Genomic DNA, 27,580 nt, shown 5'->3' on the forward strand with positions numbered 1-27,580 from the left:
CCCACAACTAACATTATATTCAATAATAAAACACTGAAAGCTCTTTCTCTAAAATCAGGAACAAGACAAGGATGTCCACTCTTGCCAGTTTTATTCAAAATAATACTGAAAGTCCTAACCAGAAAAATTTGGGGGGGGGGGGGGGAGTCATCCAAATCAGAAAGGAAAATGTAAAATTGTCTCTACTTACAGAAACAGTATCTTATATAATAAAGAGGTAATATGCAAATTGACCATCACACCCTCACAAAAGATGGCCGCCCCCATGTGAGCACAAGATGGCCACCCCCATGTGGTCAAAAGATGGCTGCCACAAGATGGCCAGCAGGGGAGGGCAGTTGGGGTGACTGGACCAGCAGGGGAGGCCAGTTGGGGGCAACTGGGCCAGCTGGGGAGGGCAATTGGGGGCTACCAGGCCAGCAGGGGAGGGCAGTTGGGAGTGACCAAGCCTGCAGGGGAGGAAGGGCAGTTGGGGGGGACCAGGCCTGCAGGGGATGGCAGTTAGGGGCTACCAGGCTAGCAGGGGAGGGTAGTGACGGGCGACCAGGCCAGCAGGAGAGGGCAGTTGGGGGTGATCAGGCCAGCAGGGGAGCAATTAGTCATTGATCAGGCTGGCAGGAGAGTGGTTAGGGGGTGATCAGGCTGGTAGGCAGAAGCAGTTAGGGGCAATCAGGCAGGCAGGCAGACGAGCGGTTGGGAGCCAGCCGTCCCAGATTGTGAGAGGGATGTCTGACTGCTGGTTTAGGCCCAATCCTACATGGGGCCTAAACCGGCAATCAGATATCCCCAAAGGGGTCCCAGATTGGAGAGGGTGCAGACTGGGCTGAGGGACACCCCCCCCCACACCCACCCAAGTGCACAAATTTCGTGCACTGGGCCTCTAGTATTATATATAGGAAACCTGGAAGATTCTACCACAAAACTTGTAGACCTAATAAGCAATTTCAATAAAATTTCAGGATACAAAATTAATATACAAGAATCAGCTTCGTTCCTATACACTATCAAAAAGAGAAATTAACGCCTGGCCATGGTGGCCCAGTAGTTGAGCATCAACCTATGAACCAGGAGGTCACAGTTCCATTCCCAGGCAGGGTATATGCCCAGGTTGGGGGCTTGATCCCTGATCATACAAGAGACAGCCAATCAATGATTCTCTCTCATAATTGATGTTTCTATCTCTCTCTCCCTCCCCCTCCCTCTCTAAAATCAATAAAAAATATTTTTTTAAAGAATACTTAAGAATAAAGTTAGCCAAGGAGGTGAAAGATCTATACACTGAAAACTATAAGACACTGATGAAAGAAATTGAAGAAGACACAAATAAATGGAAAGATATTCTGTGCTCATGGATTTGAAGAATTATCATTGTCAAAATGTCTATACTGTCCAAAGCAATAAACAGATTAAATGCAATCCCTATCAAAATTTCAATGATAAAATTGGTATGGGACCATAAAAGCACCTGAATATCCACAGCAATCCTGAGAAAGAAGAACAAAGGTGGAGGCATCTCACTTCCTTATTTCAAACTATATTACAAAGCTATTGTATTCAAAACAGTATGATACTCACATATAAAAACAGACACATAGACCAGTGGAATAGAATCAAGAACCCAGAAATAAACCCATACATGTGTGGTCAGTTAATTTTCAATAAAGGAGCCAAAAATAGACAATGAGAAAAGAATAGTCTCTTCAATAAATGGTGTTAAGAAAACTGGACGAGCCTGGTTGGCAGTGGTTTCAGTTGGTTTTCTCTGCTGTCACTCACCAACTTGCTCTACTTTATACCCAAAATTTCTCTGATTTTTTTCCTGAGAACCCACTGGTAGTATAAGAGCAATGATAAAATATAGACTAAGTAGAGTACAGTGGGGCCTTGACTTACGAGGTTAATTCGTTCCGAGGCTGAGCTCCTTAAGGGGCTCGTTAACTCAAATTACTCTGTCAACTCAATGCAAAAAATCGGTCGAGAGACAGCTGGAATCTCAAAAAACTCGTTAGTTGGGACACTCGTAAGTCAAGGCCCCACTGTAGTTTTAAAAAAAGGAAAGGGTGATCAGCTCTGCAGTAGGAGATCAGGCCAGGTTTTGCAAAGGAGAAGACCTTTGACCATTTCTTGAGGGACAAGCAGTAATTTTCCAGATGAGTGAGGTATGTGGGAGAGAGCACTTTGGCAGAAGGAATACCCTGTACAAAGGCACTGAGGCATGAAGCAGCAGACTGTTTGGCAAACGGCCAGCAGCCGGAATGATGTAGGAGAGTGATAAGGGAGGTAAGCAAAGTCCCCCATGGAGAGCCTGCTCCTGCTGAGCCATGCTGAGGAATTGGACTACCTCCCTTCAGCTGATGGTTACTAATGCCTTGAGGTCATGGCTCTTTAAAATCTAGTCAAAAGTATGAACCCTCTTCTTAGGAAAAAGATAACTGAAAGCACATTCACCAAAATAGTGTATACAGTGTCCATCAACACTCCAAAGTCCAGAAATTGCTTGGATTTCAGGTTAACATCTGCTATAGTCAACATGCCCATTTTTAGTTTTTAAAAAAATGGCCAGAAGTATACACAATAAGCAGAGGAGCAATCTGATCCAATTTGTGTTTTAGAACAATAGCCAATTCTGTTGGGAACAGATCAGAAACAGGTGAGGCCAATGGCAGAATGAGCAATTAAGACACCATGACAACCATCTGGTCAGGAGATGATAAAAGAAATTTCCAAAACTTTTTTTAAAAAGATAAAAGTGATTCAAGCTCTCTGATATTTAAATGTACTGTAATAGTTAATGTGATGCTTATTTTTAAAAAAGGTCGAAAAATCAATTAAAAAGATAAAAAATCTAGATATAAAATTTTGTGTTATGTTTCTTCAAGTTAAAACTCAAAAGGGAAAGGACATTTATTCAATAAATTGTCAGAACAAGTGAAAAACTATTTGGGGAAAAATATAAAGTTAAATTCTCACATTCCTATATAACAAAATTAATTCCAAATGGATTAAGATTTAAATGTAAAATAAGAAACCATGAAAGTACTGGAAGAAAATGTAGGAAAAGTGTGTGTAATCTTGGAATGGGAATTCCTTTCTAAATACAACACCAAAAACAGAAATGTTAAAAGGAAAGCATGTAAAGACTCAACCACATGCACAAAAAATTCTCATGTAAAAATATTCCAAAGGAAAAAAGTCAAAAGGTGGTTAAGAAACTGGGGAAAATATTTACATTAGAAACTCCATGGACAAGTAGAATACTATCTGTACTATTTAAAGAATTTCAATAAAATTAATTGGAAAATCATCATCCCAAAAGAAAAATAAGCAAGGAATTAACAGTCAATTTACAAAGGAAAAATGTCAAGCCTGCTAGTATTTGAAGAAGTACAAATAAACCTCAGTGTGATACCATTTCCCCCATATCAGATTGGCAACATTATTTTAAAACAATACTAGTTAAGAGATGGGAAAGCATCCTCTCTTATGTACTGCTGTAGGAAAATAAATTAAAGGGAAAAAACTTTCTGGAGGGCAATTAGACAAAAGAATTATATATTTATAAAGATACTAGAGGCCCAATGCACGAAAATACATGCAAGAGTTGGCCTTCCTTCCCCCGGCTGCCATCACCTGCTTCCCTCTGGCACCCAGGACCTGGGCTGCTTCCCTCCTCCAGCCGCCCGCAGGCACCTGGGACCGGGTTGGCTTCCCTCCAGCCCCGGCTTTGTCAGGAAGGACATCTGGAATGACGTCCAGAAGATGTCTGGTCTAATTAGCATATTACCCTTTTATTATTATAGATATACTCTTTAGTCTACCATCTTTCTTTCTAGAAGTGTATCCTGGAAATAACGCCTATTTTGCTACAATTAAATACATAACAATTTTTATTGTAGGAAAAATTTTAATTTAATTGGATAAGTGAATACTATCTAACAAATTACCTACATATAAAAATTATGCTATAGAATAGTTAGAGCAGCGGTTCTCAACCTATGGGTCATGACCCCCTATGGGGGTCGAACGACCCTTTCACAGGGGTTGCCTAAGACCATCGGAAAACACATATATAATTACATATTGTTTTTGTGATTAATCACTATGCTTTAATGATGTTCAATTTGTAACAATGAAAATACATTCTACATATCAGATATTTACATTCTGATTCATAACAGTAGCAAAATTACAGTTATGAAGGAGCAATGAAAATAATTTTATGGTTGGGGGTCACCACAACATGAGGAACTGTATTAAAGGGTTGCAGCATTAGGAAGGTTCAGAACCACTGAGTTAGAGGCATGAATAGATGTTGGTAACATCTTGTTAAATGGAACAAACAGAAACAGGTTATAAAACCATATTATCCTATACTATCCTGGTCCAACCCTGTTAGCATGCCATGGTATCATTTGTAAGTAAGAGAATACAGATTCATTGAGATATTAATTTAAAACAGTGATTTTCAACCGGTGTGCCACAGCTGCCACAAGAGGGATACTGATGTGCCACAAGAAATTTTAAAACGTGCAATACCTAACTATTTAGTCAGGGGCACTTACTTATTTTCTCTTAGATTATCAGATAAAAAAGTAACAATAGTCAGCGCAGCAATAACCATCTGCTATGAATGAATCAAAATTATACGTTTTTGCCCTAGCTGGTTTGGCTCAGTGGATAGAGCATTGGCCTGCAGACTGAAGGGTTCTGGATTCCATTCTGGTCAAGGGCACATGCCCAGGTTGGGGGATCCATCGGCTGCAGTAGGCAGCCGATCAATGATTCTCTCTCATCATTGATGTTTCTATCTCTCTCTCTCCCTTCTCTTTTCCTCTCTGAAACCAATAAAGATATATATATAATTTTGTATATATACACACACACAAAATTATACCATTTTTTGTCAGATTGGCAAAAAATAACGCATTTTTATTTTTGGTGTGCCGCAGAATTTAGTAATTAGTTTATGTATGTCATGAGATAAAAAAAAGTTGACAATTACTAATTTAAAGTACAACTGAGCTGATTCCACACATGACAGCCATAGCAGCAGCAGTAGAAATAACAATAGAAACAATACATGACACAAAGCAAATGGCAGGCTGACTCACAGTTAACATGTCAGTAATAGAATTCGGTGGGGAGTCAGATTTCTATATCCACTTTGTTGGTGTGATACCTCTGGTGTAGCATGATGGACCTTATTATGTCTACTCTCTCTCTTCATCCTATCCCCTCTCTTTGGCAAATTTTGGCCCAGAAATTAGAGGGAAGAACACAAGAAAACTACATGCATATGGACATGGGAACTATGAAGGGAAGGAAAAGGGGTTTGGGGATGCTGCTGCCTCCCCTGGGTGCCTCAGCAAGTCCTCAGCAAGGAGTGGCACAGATTGACCTGAGCTGGAAAACTCTGCCCCAGATTGGTGGGCTGACAGCTATGTGGTGATGGCCCTGGTACAACTTAGCACAGGAGTGGTTACAGGCCATGCTGTGACCTCCTGCTCACTAACATGTGCTGATTTCTAAGTATCCCAGTTTGTATGGAGCAGGGCAGGCGGCATGTTTACATTCACTTCTGATAAAATGCTTTTATTTCAAAAGGGCCGTACAGGGCCCCTGAAAATCGACAAATACCATACAGATCAGTTTACCAAGCAATAAAACCATAGGTCAGCGGTTCTCAACCTGTGGGTTGCGATCCCTTTGGCAGTTGAACAACCCTTTCACAGGGGTCACCTAAGACCATCCTGCATATCAGATATTTACATTATGATTCATAACAGTAGCAACATTACAGTTATGAAGTAGCAACGAAAATAATTTTATGGTTGGGTCACAGCATGAGGAACTGTATTTAAAGGGCCAGAAGGTTGAGAACCACTGCCATAGGTACTTTATAATAGCCTCTCTATCAACCTGTATTTCATTTTGAGATGTCAGCAGGGTCATTACAACCACTAATATCCTATCTAATAAAAAGGGAATATGCAAATTGATCATCACACTATCACAAAGATGGCAGCACCCACAGTGGAGGCGGGGTTTCCGTAACACAAGATGGCTGCACCCACAGCAGAGGCCGAGTTCCCATAATAAGCCTTAACAAGAAATCAGTAGGGACCTGAGGCTGCGTGGCGCTGGGCCAGGCCAGGGGATCTCAGGCCATGCCCCCCTCACCTCCTATGCCAGGCCAGGGCTTGACGGGGAACCTGAGGCTGCGCCCCCCCCCCACCCCCACCCTGGCACTGAGTCAGGGGACCTGAGGCTGTGAACCCCTGCCAGCAAGGCTTGACAAGGGTGGGGCCAGCCGGGTCTGGATCTCACCCAATGGGTGTAGGGCCGTCTGGGGCTGGATCTCGCACAATTTTGAGGCACTGTGGGTGAGCAGGGATTTGACTCTGGGTCCTGCAGCGTGCCCCAGACTCTGACAGGAGGAAGATTTTCATATACATTTTACTAATGTTTTTTCATCTTTGACACTTCTATTATAGAGAATTGGCAAATAGCAATATTAAAATATTTCCTCTAATTAACCCCCTTTTAATGTGTATGAATTTCATGCACCAGGCCACTCGTTTAAGCATAACTTGCAATGGATAAAGCCTATTTCTACTTAGTTCTCATTTGCAGACTTATCTTTATAATTGCTAATTCCTTGGCTTCTGATTCCCTCCTTCCAAAACTACAGACACAGGTTCATCAGAAGACCTTGCTCCCTGCTGAAACAATTGAATATGAAGTGGAAAAAAGAAATGGCTTTTAAAATGGGGGTGAGGAGAGAGAGAAAACAAACACCCACACAAGTGAGTATGTGTTTAACAAGGATAGTTATCTCAAAGGTCACAGATTGACAGAGGAAATATGCTATTTACCAATGGCAGGAAGGAGAAAATCCCAAAGACACATAAAACTCACTCTAAATATTTGCCATTCTGTTTTATTTAAGACCAGGGTACATTAGCAGGGGAGAGCTGAGTACATACTGCGGACACCAAGCTGCAGGTCCGGTTCCCTTACTCAGCAGCGAGAAGTTGCTCTCACAGTTCCTGACTGATTTCAGCATAAATACTCTTTTATCTTTGGGGATAACTTCAGAGGATTTCTATTTTACTGTCAATAGTTCTTTAGGGATATAATTTTTAAATGTATCTTGTTATATTTATTTATAGTATATTCCAGCTCAATTACTTTGATTGATTTAGCTCATAATTTTGCTTATGACCATTTCTTTGGAATCTCATAAAATTTGCTGGGATTTATTTTGTTGACATTCACAATCATTCCAAAAAGTATAAAGTAACAAATGATGTTTTGTTAAGAGAAAATGAAGTTATTAGTCATTTGTGAAAATTTGAATTGATCAAAAAAGTTGCCTTCCCCATAAATTAAATTATATGTGACTTTCTTTATATTTGGAAATTCTAAGATTGATTATTTAAAAACAAAACCATGTATTTACCAGAATAACTCTGAACAAAACCATGGTGTTATAAGACCTGGCAGTATTTCTTAAAACAGAGTGTTATTAGTTCATAAATCTAATGCAGGCACACCGATGTCTGCCCCACACATAACATAAAGCATTTTGCTTCAGAAAAACCTTCAGTCATATTTTGAACATAAACACTACTTGATAATCACAACAGGAGGAGGTTTAGGCTGTGCGAAGGGTTTTCCATGTCTCATACATCCAGCAGACAAAGATGTACACTTTCATTCTGAAGACGCTCATTCGGTTTCCCCCACATCTCATCAACAAACCTACGCTTCACTCCTGAAATTCCTTTTCTGACTTACCTTCTGCAAAAAATCTGGAACAGGAGAGTTCTGCAGTGGAGCCAGCATGAGAATGTGGCCAAGGGAAATGAAATCTCAATTCCTTCCAATGATACAAATCTCTGATATTCGATAGCAGGAAAAGGAGGGGAACTAACACCCACCTAATCTCAGTGCTTTCATAGAAGATTTTTAAAAATATAAATGAAGAGATATTTGGGGTTTTTTTCCTTTTAAATGTGTTTTTATTGATTTGAAAGAAAGAAAGAGAGAGAGAGAAACATCGCTAGGCTGCCTCCTGCACACACCCTGACCAGGGATTGAACCAGCAACCTTTCGGTGCATAGGACGGTACTCAGCCAACTGAGCCACATCAGCCAGGGCTTATAGCAGATATTTTAATAAAAACAATTCAAGCTCCTGACTCAACAGAGGAAAGTATTGCATAATGTTTAGTTTCTTATGCCTCCAAAATGTACCTGATATTTATTTATGATCCAGATATATTAAGCCTGAAACAGAAAAGTGCCTAAAAATTTTTAAAGCCTACATAAAACTGCCTGAATAACTATTAGCCAATAACTTGGAAGAGGAGAACCAAGATGGCGGCCTAGGTTAATGCCGGAGTTTGCTGCCTTGAACAACTACTTCAAAAGTGAAACCAAAAAACGGAATGGACATCACCCAGAACCACAGGAACGCTGGCTGAGTGGAAGTCCTACAACTAGGAGGAAAGAGAAACGCATACGGACACTCAGAGGAGGTGCAGTGCTGAAGTCATTCTGAGGTTCGGAGTGCGTGGAGCGGGCTGGCGGCGGAGGGCGCGGTTGGCGTTTTCAATCGGGAGGGAGTCCCAGACTCTGAGCTCCAGATCCGGGCGAGTCTTTAGGGACCCAGACTCAAACGGGAGAAGCGGGACTGTCTGGCTTCGGTCAGAGCGAGTGCAGCTTTCTCTCCGAGCTTTGCAGCAGGTGCTGGGACTCAGAGAGGCAGAGCCCCTGGGGACAGGACTGAGAGCCGCCATAACTGCTCTCTCCGGCCCACCCTGTTGATCCTGTGCGACCCGCCCTGCCCAAGCCCTGCACAGAGGCATTTGCCGGATAGCCTCAGGCAAACGCCAGATTAGCACCTCCCTAGAGGACAGAAGTTCTCTCACTGCAGACACAGCTGATTCTCATAGCCACTTGGCCTGGAGGTCAAACCCTCCCTGGTATTAGCTACAACAATCAAGGTTTAACTATAAGACCACTAGGGGGTGCACCAAGGAAGCATAACAAAATGCGGAGACAAAGAAACAGGACAAAATTGTCAATGGAAGATATAGAGTTCAGAACCACACTTTTAAGGTCTCTCAAGAACTGTTTAGAAGCCGCCGATAAACTTAATGAGATCTACAAGAAAACTAATGAGACCCTCGATCTTATATTGGGGGACCAACTAGAAATTAAGCATACACGGTCTGAAATAACGAATATTATACAGACTCCCGACAGCAGACCAGAGGAGCGCAAGAATCAAGTCAATGATTTGAAATGCGAGGAAGCAAAAAACACCCAACCGGAAAAGCAAAATGAAAAAAGAATCCAAAAATGCGAGGATAGTGTAAGGAGCCTCTGGGACAGCTTCAAGCGTACCAACATCAGAATTATAGGGGTCCCAGAAGATGAGAGACAGCAAGATATTGAAAACCTATTTGAAGAAATAATGACAGAAAATTTCCCTCACCTGGTGAAAGAAATGGACTTACAGGTCCAAGAAGCACGGAGAACCCCAAACAAAAGGAATCCAAAGAGGACCACACCAAGACACATCATAATTAAAATGCCAAGAGCAAAAGATAAAGAGAGAATCTTAAAAACAGCAAGAGAAAGAAACTCAGTTACCTACAAGGGAATACCCATACGACTGTCAGCTGATTTCTCAACAGAAACTTTGCAGGCCAGAAGGGAGTGGCAAGAAATATTCAAAGTGATGAATACCAAGAACCTGCAACCAAGATTACTTTATCCAGCAAAGCTATCATTCAGAATTGAAGGTCAGAAAAAGAGCTTCACAGATAAGGAAAAGCTAAAGGAGTCCATCACCACCAAACCAGCATTATATGAAATGCTGAAAGGTATCCTTTAAGAAGAGGAAGAGGAAGAAAAAGGTAAAGATACAAATTATGAACAACAAATATGCATCTATCAACAAGTGAATCTAAGAATCAAGTGAATAAATAATCTGATGAACAGAATGAACTGGTGATTATAATAGAATCAGGGACATAGAAAGGGAATGGACTGACTATTCTTGGGGGGGAAAGGGGTGTGGGAGATGCGGGAAGAGACTGGACAAAAGTCGTGCACCTATGGATGAGGACAGTGGGTGGGGAGTGAGGGCGGAGGGTGGGGCTGGAACTGGGAGGAGGGGAGTTATGGGGGGGAAAAAAGAGGAACAAATGTAATAATCTGAACAATAAAGATTTAATTTAAAAAAAATAAAATAAAATAAGAAGAAAAAACCAATGAATACATAAATCAGTAGAACAATAAATCAATGTTTCTTCAAAAAATAAAAAAATAAAAAAAATAATAATAACTTGGAAGAAAATATTTTATTTGTTTTCCCCACCCCACCTCCACACAGTGGAGCATGAAAACATGTTTTTAAAGAGTTTAATACAGAAATCATTAATTTCATTGTTAAAATTTCCCTAAAATTCATTTTTAAAGATCACCTGGAAAAATCTTAGGAGATTTTGTAAAATGTACAAATTCAATAAGGCAGCCCTAGCTGGTTTGCTCAGTGGATAGAGCATCAGCCTGAGAACTGGAGGGTTCTGGGTTCGATTTCAGTCAAAGGCACGTGCTCGGATTGCGGGCTCGATTCCCAGTAGGGCGCATGCAGAAGGCAGCCGATCAATGATTCTCTCTCATCACTAATGTTTCTCTCTCTCTCCCCCTCTCCCTTTTTCTCTGAAATCAATAAAAATATTTTTTAAAAAATTCAATAAGGCAGAATTAATAAGACAGGTTGCTCATCTCGACTGTCAATTTATGTTGTTATGAAGTAGGTAATCTAACTTCCATAATAACAATAGATAATGATAATACTTTTTCTTTCAGACTGCCTGTATAATATTGTATTTCTTCACTGAATATTTCTTCAACATGTTAATTATTGTGAAGTACTCTGTATATGTTTAAATATGACAAATGTTAAAATTAAAGAAAGGTTAAGATGTTCTGGCTTCAAAAAAAAAAGAGGCAGAGTTAAGTGCAAAGACATATGAGATGTCAAGAGAAAAGGCTTCAGAGGGTGTTTAGAAAGAAGCAAATCCCCCAGGAATGAAACTAAAAATTAAGAAACCATTATTCTCCCTGTTCAGAACAAACTAAATTCCTGTTTAGCTGGAATTAATCACCAGTTCACATGACTTTCTATTTATTAAGTCACCTTTTGTGAAAAAGGCGACAAATAATATATATACAAGCTGGTTTAGAGACTTATTTTTAAAAAACAACTATTAGAATTTGATCAGTGGAGATTCAGTCTCATGCACATCAAAAGGATTCTAAAGTTGCGATCCATGTTCCTATGATAATGTCAGTATTAAGTGCATTTTATCATTTTCTAATTATTTGAAAAGTGTTTTGCCCCAACTTGATATAAATTCTAACCCCATGTCAATCACCATATATAATTATTTAATTAACCTATCTCCAGCCTATTTTGGACAAATTGAATTCACAACAAATGAAGAATGAGGGTTATTTAGTTCACTTGGAGGAAAAGAGGACAAGAAGACTGAGTGAGCCATTTAAAAATAGAACTTTAATGTGGGGGGGAGGGGGAATGGGGAACATCAGTGAATAATAAAAAATACAACTGTAATATGCATTTTTTTGTAGAACAATTAAATGAGAACACAACATTAGGGACTGAAAAGCCTATATCTATAATTTATCTTATATCAGCATAAATTTGGGAAAATCACAACCTCAATTTTACCAAATGTAAATTAGGAGAACTATTATGTTTTCTATATCTCTAACAATTCAAAATTATGATGTAAATACATGTTTATTGACCTGGTCAAATTGAACTGAGTAAAGATAATTGGCCATAAAGGGTGATATATATCTTTACCTGGAGGAAATAAGACTGGCCATTGATTTGACTACAAATATATAAAAGCTCTTATGTTCTTATATGGATTTATTGGAATGAGATGCTCACCTTCTAATCACCCTGAAGTTTCTGTGAGATTACCATTACTATCTCCTACCTATAAATGAAAAAGTAACAGCAAAAATCATAAAAACAAGTTGCCCAACATAGAAGATGAGTTTAAAAATGGGGATCAAAGTATTGAAGATAGTGCTTTGCATTTAGTAAGCATGTAATGCATGTTTGTAAAATAAATGAATGACCTGACACTCCACAGTCCAGTAGATCACCAAGCTCTCCAAACACCCTGAGGTGGACAAGCTTCATAATTCTGCTACAGCCTTTGACCATCTCTTATTGGTCTTTTTGCTACCTCTAGGACAACCCAAGTTTGCCCCAAGTAAGTTCACAATATAATAATAGGAGAGACTTAAGTTCTATACTTAATCATCCCAGCTCTCCCCAAAATTATCAGCTTTAGGGAAATCATAATAGATGTCTTTATTTCCCCACCCACAGAAGGATTAAAGGATGAATTTGAGCAACAGTCTGTTGATATTAAGGATATTGGATCCATCCTATTCTTCCCAATGAGAAGAGATTTGGAAAAGCCAAAGAAGAGTTTCCTTTTATTCCTAATCCAGTAGGACCTGCTGCTGGACTCTCTACAAAGCCGAAAGAGGGAACCTGGCTGACTGCACGGTTAGTTCAGTAATATTCTGCAACATGCCTGGGACAGCATATTTACTGACCAGGATACGTGGGTGATATCTTGCTAGGCTCGTTGCAAAATTAATGCTACATAAAAGTGAAATGAAATTGAAAGTATTATTATTAATTATGTAATGACAATAATAAAGAAAGCTTCTTACAACTCTCAAAAGTTCAGGAAAGTATCCAATAGTTTTTCTCATTAGCCCAAAGAAATAGTTTGAATAGTTTCATGATAAGTTTTAATTAACAGCAAAAACACAAACATATTTCTTATTCCTCCTCTTGGAAAGTTTTAATAAAAAAGTTAAATAAGAAATAAAAAAAGGAAATGCCTCAGGACTTGGATGTTCTAAATTGAAGAATATTCAGCCCTAAGGATTTACATATCTGAGAAAACACTGAACGGTTCCTTGTTCAAAGAACCAAGAGCAAAATCCAGATCCTCTTCAACTAACCTGAGTGTCATCTCATTTCCCACTCATTTTCAATGTAATCAATCATATTGAATTACTTTTCCAATCACACTGAAAAAAATCACACAAGTTCAGATTTTCATTCTTGTTCAAAGCAATATCAATATATGCATCTTCATTCACTGAGTCCACAAACATTTCACCAACCAAAAGAAAGGCCTTGAGTAAAGAAGAATATATGGACCCTGCCTTCAAAGAACTTATAACTTGCTATGGAAGACATATTTACATACCAAATTACTATAAAATCAAGTAAAAAGTAATAACTGTCATAAACAAGTTTTAAGAAAACCACAAAAAATATATGATATTTCTGAAACAGCAGCTACATTGAAAAAGAGATAAAATTTCCTAGCATTTTAAAAATCACTCCAGGAAATATTCCAGATTGTTAAACAGACCTAATAAAATAAAGCATCACAGGTAAAAGAGGAAACAACAAAATTTAAAAACTTTTAAAGTAGCATCTTCATTTCCTCATTCAAATACACACATTCCAATAAAACATAAAATGAGGTCAAATTTCTCCAAACCTTGTCTATTCTCTTTGAGAAAGCTTGTTTCAAATGCACAGCAACTTTAAGATTAAAATGTGAAGCAAGGGAATGTCTCATCATTATACATGTGCATTGGTCAAATTAGCCGTAGGATTAAAAATCGCAATTTAATTTTTCAATTGACACTGTAAACATGTAGTCAGAAGCCTCTTACCTTTGCTGTTTAATTATCCGTCTGATTGCAGCTCAGATCAGCTCCTTATAATCCAATTTTGAGAAAATGATGCATGTACTTGAAAGTATAGCTTCTTTGTTCAAGTAGAAAGTTGACTGAATTCTCCTAGACTAAAAAGAGATCGGCATGTTTGCTTGTGCATATCAGATTACTTAATTGCAAAACTGGGAATTATTCCATAGATGTGAATGGATATCTAATTTATGTCACAAAGGAGAGATTATACTCTTAGGAGATATTATTGGCTTACTCATTTTCCTAACTAGATTTCCATGCACATGAGAATTTTAAGTCAGGAAAGCTTTGCCAACAATGTTCCACCAGAGACAACCAAAAAGAGATCATAAATGTCTTGTTAGCTGTAAATAATGATAAAATGGAGATCTTTGAGAATGTGATTACAGCTGGTTTAACCTGAAGATTTTTAAATTTATATTAATCCAAGTAAATTACAGTGTACGTACTGATATTAATTGATGCATTAAAATAGGTTTGTTGTACATTTTCTCTCATAATGAGAAAAATCAAGGAAAGGGACCAACTCCTTTTTTTCCAAGTGTAAGGTCTGTAGTGCCTCTATCTCTGCACGTTGACAAATGTACTTCTGCTGCCCTGTAACTTAAATACATTCTTCTCCACGGTCACTTGCCTGAACTTATTCGTCTATAGCTCCTACTAGCAATTTCTAAGCTATCTTTTAGTGATCTTTTGAGGAAATAACTTATCAGAGCATCTCATATGTCCTTTTGTGTTCATGCTCCCCACCCTCTGCTTTCTTTTCCTTCCTTGGCACCATAGGAGTACACATAAATAAGTCTATGCCTTATGGTGGCTTGTTTGTTTTTACTTGAATTAATTCAGAAGCTATTTTTAAAAAAAGGATTGGACTGGGAAATAAGATATATGGAACCTGATTTTTGGGTAGCCTTGGGTCAGTTTTAGACTTCACTGGACCTGACTTCTCAGGCACAAAATGAGGAGGGCCCCGCTAGATTCTGACAATGGTTCTGACAACCCTGAAACCAAATGACTCTCTAGATCTATGACTTGGGAACTCACACCTGGATGCCATTTGTTATATTAAAAGATGGTGGGCCCTTCTCCTGGTGGATATAAACTTAGGCAAAGACAAGAACACGGAGAAACTAAGATGGCGGCATAGGTAAACACCGGGAAATTGCCGCCTCACACAACAATTGAAAATTACCGCAAAGGACAGAGCAAACATCATCCAGAACAACAGGAAGGCTGGCTGAGTGTAAATTCTACAACTAGAAGGAAACAAAAGCACGCTGAGAGCCAGAGGAGCTGCAGAGGTGAAGTGCAGAGGTACAAGTGCAGAGGTACGGCCGGCTCGCACGTGCGCGTGAGTAAAGGGGGTGGCACCTGAGGACGTGGCTGTCTTTTTGAATCACAAGCTCCCAACTGCTCTGAACTCCGGTTCCAGGGAATCTCTGGGGACCCAGGACTCATACGGGGAGAAGCTGGTCTGTCCGGCAGCGGGCGAACTTGAAGCACCTCTGAGGGATGCTTGCAGCAATTAGCGGGTCACTGAGACCCGCGACTCCGGGCGGAGAATCAGCCATAGCTCCTTGATCCGCCCTTTGATTCCCTGAGACCCCGCCCCACCCAGGCTGCAGCAGAGGCTTTTGCATGTGAATATACCTAACTGCAGCCGAGCCAGGCAGACCCAGAACTTCCAAGAGAAGGCCCAAGGCCCCGCAGCGGCTTGCATTGCTTCACAGCTGAGCCTCTTCGTGGCTCCTGCTGTGTGGCCTCAGGCAGAGGCTGAATTAGCACCTCCTTAGATCCAGGAGCCACTGTACCCAGTGGTCAGAGGGGGACCATCCAGATTGCAACTCCTCAGATCCATAAGGGACACACTCAGGGAGCAGACTCAGTGAGCACCAAAGCCCCACTGAAGCAAGTCTTGCCCCAGAAGGGTGTCTTCAGCACAGAAGTTCTCCCACTTCAGACACAGCTGATTCTCACAGCCAATTGGCCTGGAGGTCAATTCCTCCCAGTGATCCTACAACAACCAAGGCACCAAGAGTGCACCAAGAGTGTCCACCCCAGGTAACTGGGGAGGCTGAGCTACTGGGCCCTACAGGACACCTGGCGCGCAGGGCCACTCTATCAATACAGGGAAGCTGCCAAAATGCGGAGACAAAGAAACAGGTCACAAATGGCAGAAATGGAGGAAAGCAAACGACTGGATATAGAGTTCAAGGCCACGTTTATAAGGTTTTTCAAGTATTTTATGGAAACCGCCGATAAATTTAATGAATCCCTCAATAAGTATAGTGAGACCATGGAGGACATGAAAAAGGACCAACTAGAAATTAAGCATACACTGACTGAAATAAAGAATAATTTACAGAGATCCAGCAGCAGACAAGAGGATCCCAAGAATCAAGTCAAAGATTTGAAATACAAAGAAACAAAAAATACCCAACCAAAAAAGAAAAAAGAAAAGAGATTCCAAAAATATGAAGATAGTGTAAGGAACCTCTGGGACAACTTCAAGCGTACCAACATCAGAATTATAGGGGTACCAGAAGGAGAGAGAGGGCAAGATATTGAAAACCTTTTTGAAGAAATAATGACAGAAAACTTCCCCTACCTGGTGAAAGAAATGGACTTACAAGTCCAGGAAGCGCAGAGAACCCCAAACAAAAGGAATCCAAAGAGGACCACACCAAGACACATCATAATTAAAATGCCAAGAGCAAAAGACAAAGAGAGAATCTTAAAGGCAGCAAGAGAAAGAAACACAGTTACCTACAAGGGAGTACCCATACGACTGTCAGCTGATTTCTCAACAGAAACCATGCAGGCCAGAAGAGAGTGGCAAGAAATATTCAAAGTGATGAATAGCAAGAACCTGCAACCAAGATTACTTTATCCAGCAAAGCTATCATTCAGAATAGAAGGTCAGATAAAGAGCTTCACGGATAAGAAAAAGCTAAAGGAGTTCATCACCACCAAACCAGCATTATATGAAATGCTGAAAGAAGAGGAAGAAGAAAAAGGAACTCTTACCATTTGCCACAGCATGGATGGAACTGGAGAGCGGATAAATACCACATGATCTCACTCATTTGTGGAATATAATGAACAACATAAACTGATGAACAAGGACTGATCCAGAGACGGAGAGGCATTGATTGGACTGTCGGGACTTGGAGGGAAGGTAGGGGAGGGTGGGGGTAAGGGGGAAAGATCAACCAAAGGACTTATATGCAAGCATATAGGCCTAATCAATGGACATGGACAACGGGGGGGTGAGGGCATGAGCGGGGGTGTGGGGGGGTAGAGGGTAACCTGGGGACAAGGACACATATGTAATATCTTAATCAATAAAAAATATATTTAAAAAAAATCCAAAAAAAAAAAAGACAAGAACACATGCATGCAGAGAGAGTATAAACAAGAAAGAAGCAGGCAGAGATGGGTGCGCCACAAGAGCAGTGGAATGGAAGGGCAGAGAGAGGACGAAAGAGAGAATAATGAGCTGAGAATGGCAAAAATCTAGAGACATGGGGAAGTATGAGTGGGGAGCAGAGCAAAGTATTTAGGAGAACAGAGGAGATTCAACAAAGGTATGTACAGTTAAGTGAACTAAAGAAGAGGTCTAAATGAGAGTATGCAACTCTAATTACAAAGCATAAAATTTGAAAAATGTTATCTGCATTTTTTTCTATAGTAACAAATACCTACAGTTATTTGTTTCTCTCCAGAAAGAAAACAAAGCAAAAGAATTGGATGTTGAAATGATAACTTTACTAGTAAATCACTATAAATATTTATAAAGGAGCAAAGTTATTTTCCACTATGGATTTGCTAAACACTAGATGATGACATTTTTTAAAGTCATACATTATCATTTAAAAATAAGCACAAGAGAAGTTCTAGCACAGGGCCTGGGAGACAGTAGCATAAATATAACTCAGAGGGAGAGAAGAAGGGAGGACAGAGAAAGAAAGGCTATATTTTAAAGTGACATAAATCATCTTCTGGAGTGTAAAGGCCATACATTAAAAAGGAGAGAGGACAAAAGAATAAAATATGCCAACATAAGTTTAAGATTCCAAACAAGCTGCAAATACAAACTACAGTAAAAATTTAAGCAGCCAGAGCTCAACAACTTAGGAATACACACACACACCCTTACAGTTTAGTATTCAAGGAAAGAATCAGATTTACAAGAAAATAGTAAATGTCATTGTTCATGAAATAACCATGATCACCTCCACCAGCAGTAGCAGCTCCCTAGGAATGTCTCTAGAGAACAGTCATTCCTGGTTCGTACGTCATTAATAGCCACAGTGCATTCACGCCTGTTACTCCACATGCAGACCAGGAAGGCATGCAAGGACGTTAGTGGTCAATGAAAGCCTAGTTTCTCAAAGTAGTGCGCTTCACAGTCAAGATGAACTGACTGTTGTAAGTGGTTTCCCACTACAAATCCCAGCCTATTCTTAAAATCTGTGGAGCCAAAGACCCCCAGCCAAAAACCCCACTCCTCTCTCTTTCCCAGCTTCAGTTCTATTCTACAGTGTGAGAAGCCTTGCACATACGCATGAGGACACTTCAGCCCACACATCCAAAATTCTCACCGAGCCCCACACTCTGGTCCTAGGAGTGTTCACACACATGTAGTGCAATTCACCCTTGAAAGATTTGACCCTAAGAGAGACCCATAGAGGTTCTGGAAGTAATTTTTGGATTACTTCGACAGGGTATACTAAGCTGCTGAGTAGATTAGGAGTGAGGGTGAAGGTGAGGGTGAGGGTGCTTTGAAAGGACAATGTCCCTTTGGCCCTACAAAAACTTCTCCTCATGGGACAAGGTACAGCTGGAGAAGGGCCAGAGTAGGGCCCTAAATTAAAGCAAAGGACCTGAGGAAATAGTCCATTTGGGCCAAGGTCAAAGCATGTTACTACTGTTAATATATGTCTGCCTTAATCTGGGTTAGCCAGAAAATCTAAATAGCTGTATCTCATACTCCAACCAGCCAGACTGGGTAGAATTGGTTGTACTGCATAGTACAACCTAAGTGCTAAAAATACTTCAACTCAGGAGGTCAAATGATTTTGATTTGAAAACCATGGACTTCACCGCACAAGAGGATACATTTCCTTCAGCAAGAAAATCCTAGACACAACATACAGACTACCAAAGAACAAGTTAGCACAAAGAGAAGCGTTGTGAGCTGTTAAGTAGTGACCAAGCAGAGAGCAAAGCTTTTGTCTCAGTTTCTCCTTCCTTACTCTCAGTCTGCAGAGTATCATGAGCCAAGGCATAAGGCCAGCAGCTAAATTTAATGATGAACCTTCCCTCTTGTTCTCCCTTCTGATAACACCTCGCCCTGGCAGGCCTGAGGTGTTTCCATGGGAACACAAGAAGAACCACTTTTCCAAGAAAGTGTTCTCTACCTCTATTTCCCTCTTTCTACCACCAAACAATTTTTTCTCATATTTCCCGGGTTTTATCTGGTGGTAGTCAACTAACTAATAGAATAAACTACCTACCATGAACCAATAGGCTAGTGAGTATTACCCGTTGAATGAGTCATTGCTCAAGTTAATTAGCATGATAATCAGGGCCTGGAGAACACATCGCTGCTTAATCTGTAGGAATGACTCCAATGGAATGTGTACATATTACAAACATGGCATCAGGCCAGTGGGGGCACTGAAGTGCATCATGCAGGCAACTGCCTGTCCTGCTGAAAAGCCTCTTCAGCTGGATAGGGGACAAAGAAGAGATAAGAGAGAGAAGAAACTTGTCCTAACAGGTTTGCAATTCAGTTGAAAAGACAGAATCTATTTAAAATTTTTAAAAGCCTTAATAACATTACAAAGCAACATAAGGATGCAAATGAACGAGTTACAAGGCCTTTTCCCTCCTGATTTATAAAACTCTTCCAAAAGTCTCATCTGTCACAGCTTTCCCTAAAATTTTAAGTAAGAGACAGAAGACTTGGATTGAAGAGCAAAAGAAATAGCTTGGAAGAAATTAGAGACATTTCCTTCTTTTCTGTTCCCTCCTTTTTCCAATGCACAGAACTTGGGCCTTTGAAAGATTTTTTTTTTTAAGTTATATGTGTGTCTGTCTTTTAAGTTATGATTTTATTAATATATCAAGGTCTTCAAGCGTTAGCTTTAGTCTTCCCTATTTAAGGGTGAACAGTGGTTCCACTTCCGGTCTTTCTGGCTGCTTTTACATTGCTCTGGCCTGTGACCTCAAAAATGCAGGTAATCCTTGGAATCTAAAAACCCCTGACTTAGAGATAAAAGGCACACATTTAAAATCCAGGCTTAATATTTAGTCACCATGAGGAAGTTGTTCAACTCTTCTTTGAGCCTCAGTGTCATCAGTAAAATGGGGATTTGTTTCAGCAAAGACCAAATCAAACAGCATGTGTATATGTGGTAGAGCACACAACACAACAGTGTTCAATTTGGGTGGTCGATGTGAACATTCATGCCAGGTGTTCTCTGCTTCAGAATGTCTCAGAACAAGATCAGATCCATTCATTCCTTCTGTTATACTTTGCTAAGTACCAAATGTGTGTCAGAGCCTCTGCTTAGCACTTGTGAGAATGGCTATAGCCATCCATTCCTATTGGATAGTTTCTATTTTCAAATTACCCCTCTTCTAGTATTTGGGGAAATAGTTAAGAGTGTACGTTAGGTTTGCTTAGTGAAATTCTATCTATTTGCAACATTTTGGAATGAAACCCACTCCTCCCTGGGCTTTGTTATACTTCAAGGTTCCCACAATGGCTATTTTTTCAAGACACACAAATCAGCATAGCCTCTAAGAAGTTCTCTCTTAGGTTTGATAAAAGAGAATTAAAATATATCTGGATTTTTATCAAGCCTGGTTTCCAGGCTGCCATGGGAGGCTGGAGTTGATAGGGTTAAATTAAATTATTAAGAATAGAAACTTCCAAATAATCAAAGAAGAGAAGTGGTAATGAGCACCACACAAAGATAATGAGTAAGCACATACACTGCTCGCCAGACCATCTGATGCTGACTCCCCAATCCAAATGTGCCCCTCCTCATTCTACCACCACTGAAAACCAAAGGGTAGCAAGAAAAATCTGAATAATAATTCCTGCTCAGTTGAGTTCCTACTTATGATCAAATAAAGGCTTCTTTAAAGCTTGAATACAAAGAACATCTTTCTACTGGACAATTAACTACCCAAAGCAGTGTGACTTGGTACAAGTTTTACTGGTTACAAATGGCAATAACATAAGGTTATTTGAAGCATAGTTTACACTATTAATTCCAGGGAAATCACGTACTAAACCATCTGCTATATGTAAAAGCCATAGCTGTTTAGACCCCATGAAAGTTCATTGATATAACCATCAGGGTAGAGCAGGAGTTTGAAAAAAACATATTTTGATGTAATTTTTGGCCAAAATGATTGATTATACAAAAATGCCTTCTGAATATCCTTAGTAGCTTCTATTTTATCATATCTATATTACTATTAGAAAAATAAGTGCCTTAAAAAAAAATGCAGAAAAGTGTAGAAAATAACATGATTTTTTTTTACCCCCTCTCTTCAAATACTCATCTTCTCTATGTTATGAAAGAAGAGAAAAACTGGGCCTGTTGGGAGAAATTCCTGACTGAAACATGCAAGAGCAGGGCTGGCACTCTCACAACCCCATTTATACCCTTTATGAAATCTACCTCCAGGACTGTGTGGTGCGCAATCTCTGTGCTATATACAATCACCCTATTGTACAGGGTCTCCAACAGTCCACCAAAAGGAAAGAGCTCCTAGTCTAGGAAAATGATGCCCTGTGGGCTAGTTCAGTCCTAATGAGATAAGGAGAAAACAGAGAAAGTGTTCCTTGACTTTAATAATTAATTACTCAAGAAGTTCCACAAATAGATGCAGAAGAAATATCTGAAATTGTAAAAGATTTGATTCTGTAATCACACAAGAAAGAAAAGTCTCTCCATTTGACTGATCCTTGGATAAACAAAACCACAGTGGGAATGGCTGAGCAAACAGTTTTCCTATCTTCGCATCTACACACCTGGCAGAACATATCAATAAGCAAAGAAAACATTCACCAAATTTCCATTCATGAAACATACTGGGGAGAGGTGCCTTCCCTTTGGTTGACTTTGGAAACATTAAGCTATATAGTTCCAGTTTTTGTTTCAACTGAAAAATGAAGCTGTTATCATAAATCTATGGCATGTAAGGACAAGCCAGCCTGAGGGTAGGCCAGGGCATTTCTATCAGGCCATATGAAGAATATCCCTGAACCTCAGTCAGGTGACCAAGTGTTATTCTGTCTAAATGTTCTTATCCCAAATACTTCAGAAATGCATAGTGAGCCTGCTTTCAGAGCACTTCTCTCCCATCCTCCTCTAACCATGCCTCCCCATGGGGCTAGGAGTCTGCAAGGTGGGGGACATACCTACCTGGGACCATTCCCCAAATACCCATGACTATGTAATTCCCTGCCCCAAATGGCCCAAAGCCAACCTCCAAGGACTGTGTGAGTCTTTACACTCCCAAAAGCAGGCCACTTCATGGCCCATGTGCACACCCTTAGAACTGAGGGGTGACCAGGGACAGCTGTTGGACGGTGGGTGTGAATAAAGTTTGAATGAGCATATTGGCTTGTCAGCACACATTCCTACAAGGCTCCTCCAGCTGCATGGTGGATCCAGGACAGGAAGAGAGTGGTAAGACTGGGAGGCCTCTTGTCTTGGGCCCACAAATGTTAGGGGTGGGTCTGGAATGGGTTAAATTACAGACTGAAATGAGTGCTATTCAGTGATGCCCGAAAACATCTCTCTCTCTCTCCCTCTCTCCTATACTCACAGCGACCGCATAACCATTTATTGAGTAGAAAAGAAACCCTAACCAAATGGGACACCAGCTCAACTGGTGAAAGCAAGGCCACCTGTGAACTGGGATATAAAGTGATCCCAAGTACACCACACTGCAGGTAGCGGCTTCCTTCATAAACATCCCTCAGTGACACTGAGCCCAGAGTTCCATACATAATGGTCATCTATTGGCATCCAGCATTTTTCTTTCCCACCAGACTCTGTTTCCCCCTTATGAGAGAGTGTTTATGCGGGGTACACTCGAGAAGTAAATAAAACTTCATTCTCATCATGTACAACATGGGGCTATGATAGAAAGCATCATATGTAGTTTCAGCTTCTATTGTTTATCTGCAAAGGAGGTGCAAACTGTTAAATTGTAAATTGTCATCTTAATAAAAGGAATAGAAAATAAAAGGGAGACCTAAGAAATCAGAGAACTGTTAGACATCTGCAAACACACTAAAGAAAGTTGGATACTAGAATTCCTGCATGAGGGAGAAAATCAAAGCTGGATAGTAAACAAAATTTGTTTTAATTTGCATCGATTTGTTGTTCCACTTATTTATGCATTCATTGGTTTCTTTTGGTATGGGCCCTGACCAGGGATTGAACCGGCAACCTTGGTGTATCTGGATGACGTTCTAACCAACTGAGCTACCCGGCCAGGGCCAGTAAACAAAACTTTAAAAGAAAACATTGTGGTGGCCTTTTCTGGGGAATGTAGGATTTAATCAGAACCAGTCCGTGTTTTCCAGAAGCTCACACCCTAGAGGAGGGAGTTTCTGGTAAGGCCTAAGGCCACATCCTTGGCACCTGGCTAATGTGTCTCCCCTGCTGCTTCTTGGCAAATTCCAGTAGCCTGATTTCATCTCACAGCTGCTGAACCACACACACGCATGCACACACGCACCCACACACTTTCTCTCTACAGTGCTTCCAGTCAGCTTGTCCTACTGTGTACCATAATTTATACGAGCAGATCTTAAACATGACCACACATCACAGTTACCCTGCGAGCTTCTCTACTATACAGATTCCCAAGCAGCAGCCCACAGAGACGGAATCCGCACGCCGGGTGAGGCTGGGACATTTCTACCCTTAGTAAACAATCCAGATGACGATGAAAGCAAAACATTCTAACCCCTGGAGAAGCTCAGCTAGAGGAACACAGACGAGGATGATGTCCGACAGGATGCAGCCGCGCCTTCATGCTGTTTTTCCCAGCCTGCTCTCACAGTGGGGTCTTCCCAGAGAGAAGTGAAGATGCCCTGCCCAACAGCCTGGCACGAGGCGCCACAACAGGCAGCTGTCCTTTCCTGCCACGACCAAGCTCCAACCAGCTGCCAAGTCCAACACGTCCCGGAAGGTGTCTGTATTCACTCCCTTTTGTGAGAAATTATTTGAGCTTTATTCAGAAATAAAAATACACACATGCACCAAGTTTATAAAACCTTTAAAATGATTTGTTTTTTATTGGTGGACTTTAGTTCTCAATCCAATGATAAAACTTTCCTTTGAATGAAATTTTCACCTATTTTTCCCTTTTTCTCCCTCCTCTTTTCCATCTCACACACTCCTATACTGTGATCTCTGCGCTTCCTGTTAAATTAAGGATTCTCAGTGAATAGAGGACCAACCTTTCTAGGAGAACACATCAACATCTCCAGGGAAACGTGTGCTGTTGTTTTTGAATCCTCACCTGAGGACATGTGTTTTTATTGATTTGTAGAGTGAGAGGAAGAGAGAGAAACATTGATGTGAGAGAGAAACATCAATCAATTGCCTCCCACACATGCCACAACCAGGGATTGAACCCGCGACCCAGGAATGTGCCCTGCCTGGGAATCAAACCTGCCAACTTTTTGGTGTATGGGACAGCGCTCCAAACAACTGAATACCCATCCAGGCCCCGTGTAAATTTTTTATTTGTGAAAATGTGCCAAATGTTTTAAAGGGTAAGATAGGCTACTTGCTTTACCTTATGATTCATCCAGAATATGGATAAGAGGACATTATAGTAATCAATCAACTTAAATTTTATGTTTTACAAATAGCCTAATGTAATCAGAAATAAGCCTATGTTTATAAGTAAAATAATGTGCCATTAGGTAACTGAGACAGGTTATCAGGTAGAAATCCCTCCTTGTGAGTAGAAAGTGACCCTGGAAATTGAGTCATCAGCCTGGCTGCTATCCTCACAGATAGGTCTGCTGTTGATAGCACAGAGGAGGCAAAAAGAGCTCTATGCTCCAGCACAGTTCTCAGGTTCAGCGTTACCCAGGAAAGTATCAAGTGCACTGTTGCCCCTTCCCCTGGGAGCAGCGCTGCCTGTCTCCAGGGATGTTCCCGCAGATCTCGGAAATGGAGCCTTTACAAGAGAGCCCTCTGATCCTGACAGCTGAAAATCTCAACATGGCACAGGGCACAAGTCAGTGCTAAGCATGGGTTCCCAGTCGCCACCCATTATGCTGATATGGCTCTGGAGGGCAGAGAGCTGTAAAAGTTAAAAGTAAAATGTGGAAAATGATCCCATATACTTCCTTAATGTGTGCTAAGCTGAAGAAATACTCAATATATTTGACTTACACCTCATTTCTCTTGCTTTCTTGTTCATTTCACTAAGCTTTAAATAATTTTCCTAAGTGAAGCTACGTAAATGCTCATCTGGCACAAATCATAACTTTCATAAATCAGAAGACATGCCATTTGTATAAATATAAATTCGTCATGAAATAGTTTGAAACAAAGTTTGGAAGAATGTGCACAGAGACATCCCCATTGGTCAGTTTGGGATGGTCCAAGATTTCTGTTCCTGTTACTTAACTCTTCTCTACTACAAATATGTATTACTCGTATGCTTTTTGAGCTTAAAAAAAGGAGGTAGAAAATATTGAAGGTATTCACCAATAGAAGTTATCAACATCAGAGATTATAATTAACTAGAGGCCCAATGCATGAAATTCCTGCAAGGGGCTCGGCTCTCGCAGCCCCGTCTTCGTCTGAAAGGTCATCTGGAAGGATGTCCGGAAGGATGCCCGGTCTAATTAGCACACTATGCTTTTATTATTATAGATTATTTCAATTAATTATATTGCTGTGTTATCTGCTAAGTCCATCTGCTAGTTTGAGTGGGAGTATTTGCCTGCAATCTTATTTTAAAACATAGGAACAAAACAGTATGAGATTTGGGGGTTGCACACTTAGTTATAGCCAGAAGAGTGGATAAGATTCTTAAAGGAGAATAGGGAAAAAAATATAAGCCAGGCCAGCATAGCTCAGTGGCTGATCATCAACTTATGAACCAGGAGGTTATGGTTTGATTCCCTGTCAGGGCACATGCCCAGACTACAGGCTTGATGGCCGGTGTGAGGCATGTGGGAGGCGGACGATCAATGATTCTCTCTCATCATTGATGTTTCTATCTCTCTTCCTCTCCCTTCGTCTCTGAAATCAATCATATACATATATGGCCAAGGTTGGGACATTGAGAAGCTCCTATCCTTTTCTAGGAGCCCTTTTATGGAGCTTACCTACTCTCCTGAAATAGCTGCTAATTCCACAAATTAACTGCTTGTTGTTCAAGACAAAGATCCTCCCCAACAAAGGAAATAAGATGTCTTCTAGCAATGAATTTAAAAATGCATTCATTCAAAAATTAGAGTCACAACTGACATTTCAGTTATATAGTTCTTCTTGCTTCCACTTTTAATGGAGGCTATAAGGCAAGAGGCAGATACCAAATGTTCTCTAAGGGGACTTAAATTGGCTCTATTAATCTCTCTCAGACTTCAAGACAATGTTTAAAAATAAATGTCTGGCCTAATATTTTACAAAAGCTCCTTTTAAACCATTGTTTCTTCTGTGCACCAAAAGAGACAATTTTGTATTTTGATTCTAAGTCAGGAGCAACTTAAGAAGGAAATCACTCAAGGCAGCCTCCATCTCTTCATCTCGGTGACTCAGTGGCTTGTTTGATCACGTGTCGGCCCCATTATCTTCAAGACCTGACGTTTTGATATCCCTCTCTAGCTATCATCTCAAACCTTTCCTATCACTTGCTGTCTGTTGAATTCATCCTGCCCCTTTATTGATCTCTCCAGTCAGATCTGCTTTCTCTTTTTGTTTTTCCCCAGACATTTTATATAAGGACATACATCTCCATCCTCCTCCCTATATAACAGGGCCTAGCCAGAGAAAAACATGGCATATCCTTTTTAGCTGTTTCTTTTGCTCAATAATAAATAGGTTAATACCTAAATTAAAACAAACACATATCCATAAAGGAATTTTAAATATTTTAAATATAAAATTCAAGACTTAAGGATTTTCAATCTTCCTGTTTTTAAAAATAAAAAAGGCCTTCTATTTGGTTTTTCTCTGTCATTACAGAAACACCATGTTACTGCGCTCAGCAACATCCTTCCCAGGCTTGCCTTGCTCTATGACACTGTTCCTTTAGGAAGCTCATGCCCCTTTCCAGGAGCCCCTTTATCCAGTCAGTTCAGTCCACCTTCCTGCTTCACACAGACCTCCCAGCATGCTCTGCTCATAGCTGCCCGCCCTCCGTCTGCCAACAGAGAATGAGCGTGGAGGGGAGGTAGTGGGGAGAGTTCCCTTGATGCCTCAGAGCTACACCGAGGAGTTTAAGTGCTCGAATGAATGACTTTGTTTCCAATTCTTTGCCTTTTATTTTTTTAAGGGGAAAAAATTAGGCTTTTAACAGGATGTATAGCATAAGAAATATAATCAATAATATTGTAGTAACTGTGTATGGGTACTAGACTTATCTGAAGGATCACTTTGTAAACTATATAAATGTCTAACCACCATGCTGTACACCTGAAGCTG

The 27,580-nt window shown here is 40.4% G+C and overlaps 1 protein-coding gene across 1 annotated transcript in view; it reads right to left on the reverse strand.

Annotated features, from left to right (window-relative positions):
* The window catches only part of PDE4D (phosphodiesterase 4D), a 1,246,395-nt gene that overhangs the window by 1,201,372 nt on the left and 17,443 nt on the right, over positions 1 to 27,580 (reverse strand). The window contains exon 2 of the mRNA XM_036308159.1: positions 13,830 to 13,960. The gene's annotated coding sequence lies outside the window, so the exon portion shown is untranslated. The remainder of the gene's footprint in view (positions 1 to 13,829; positions 13,961 to 27,580) is intronic.

Source organism: Myotis myotis, unplaced genomic scaffold (genome assembly GCF_014108235.1).
Source record: "Myotis myotis isolate mMyoMyo1 unplaced genomic scaffold, mMyoMyo1.p scaffold_m19_p_5, whole genome shotgun sequence".
Classification (NCBI taxonomy): Eukaryota; Metazoa; Chordata; class Mammalia; order Chiroptera; family Vespertilionidae; genus Myotis; species Myotis myotis.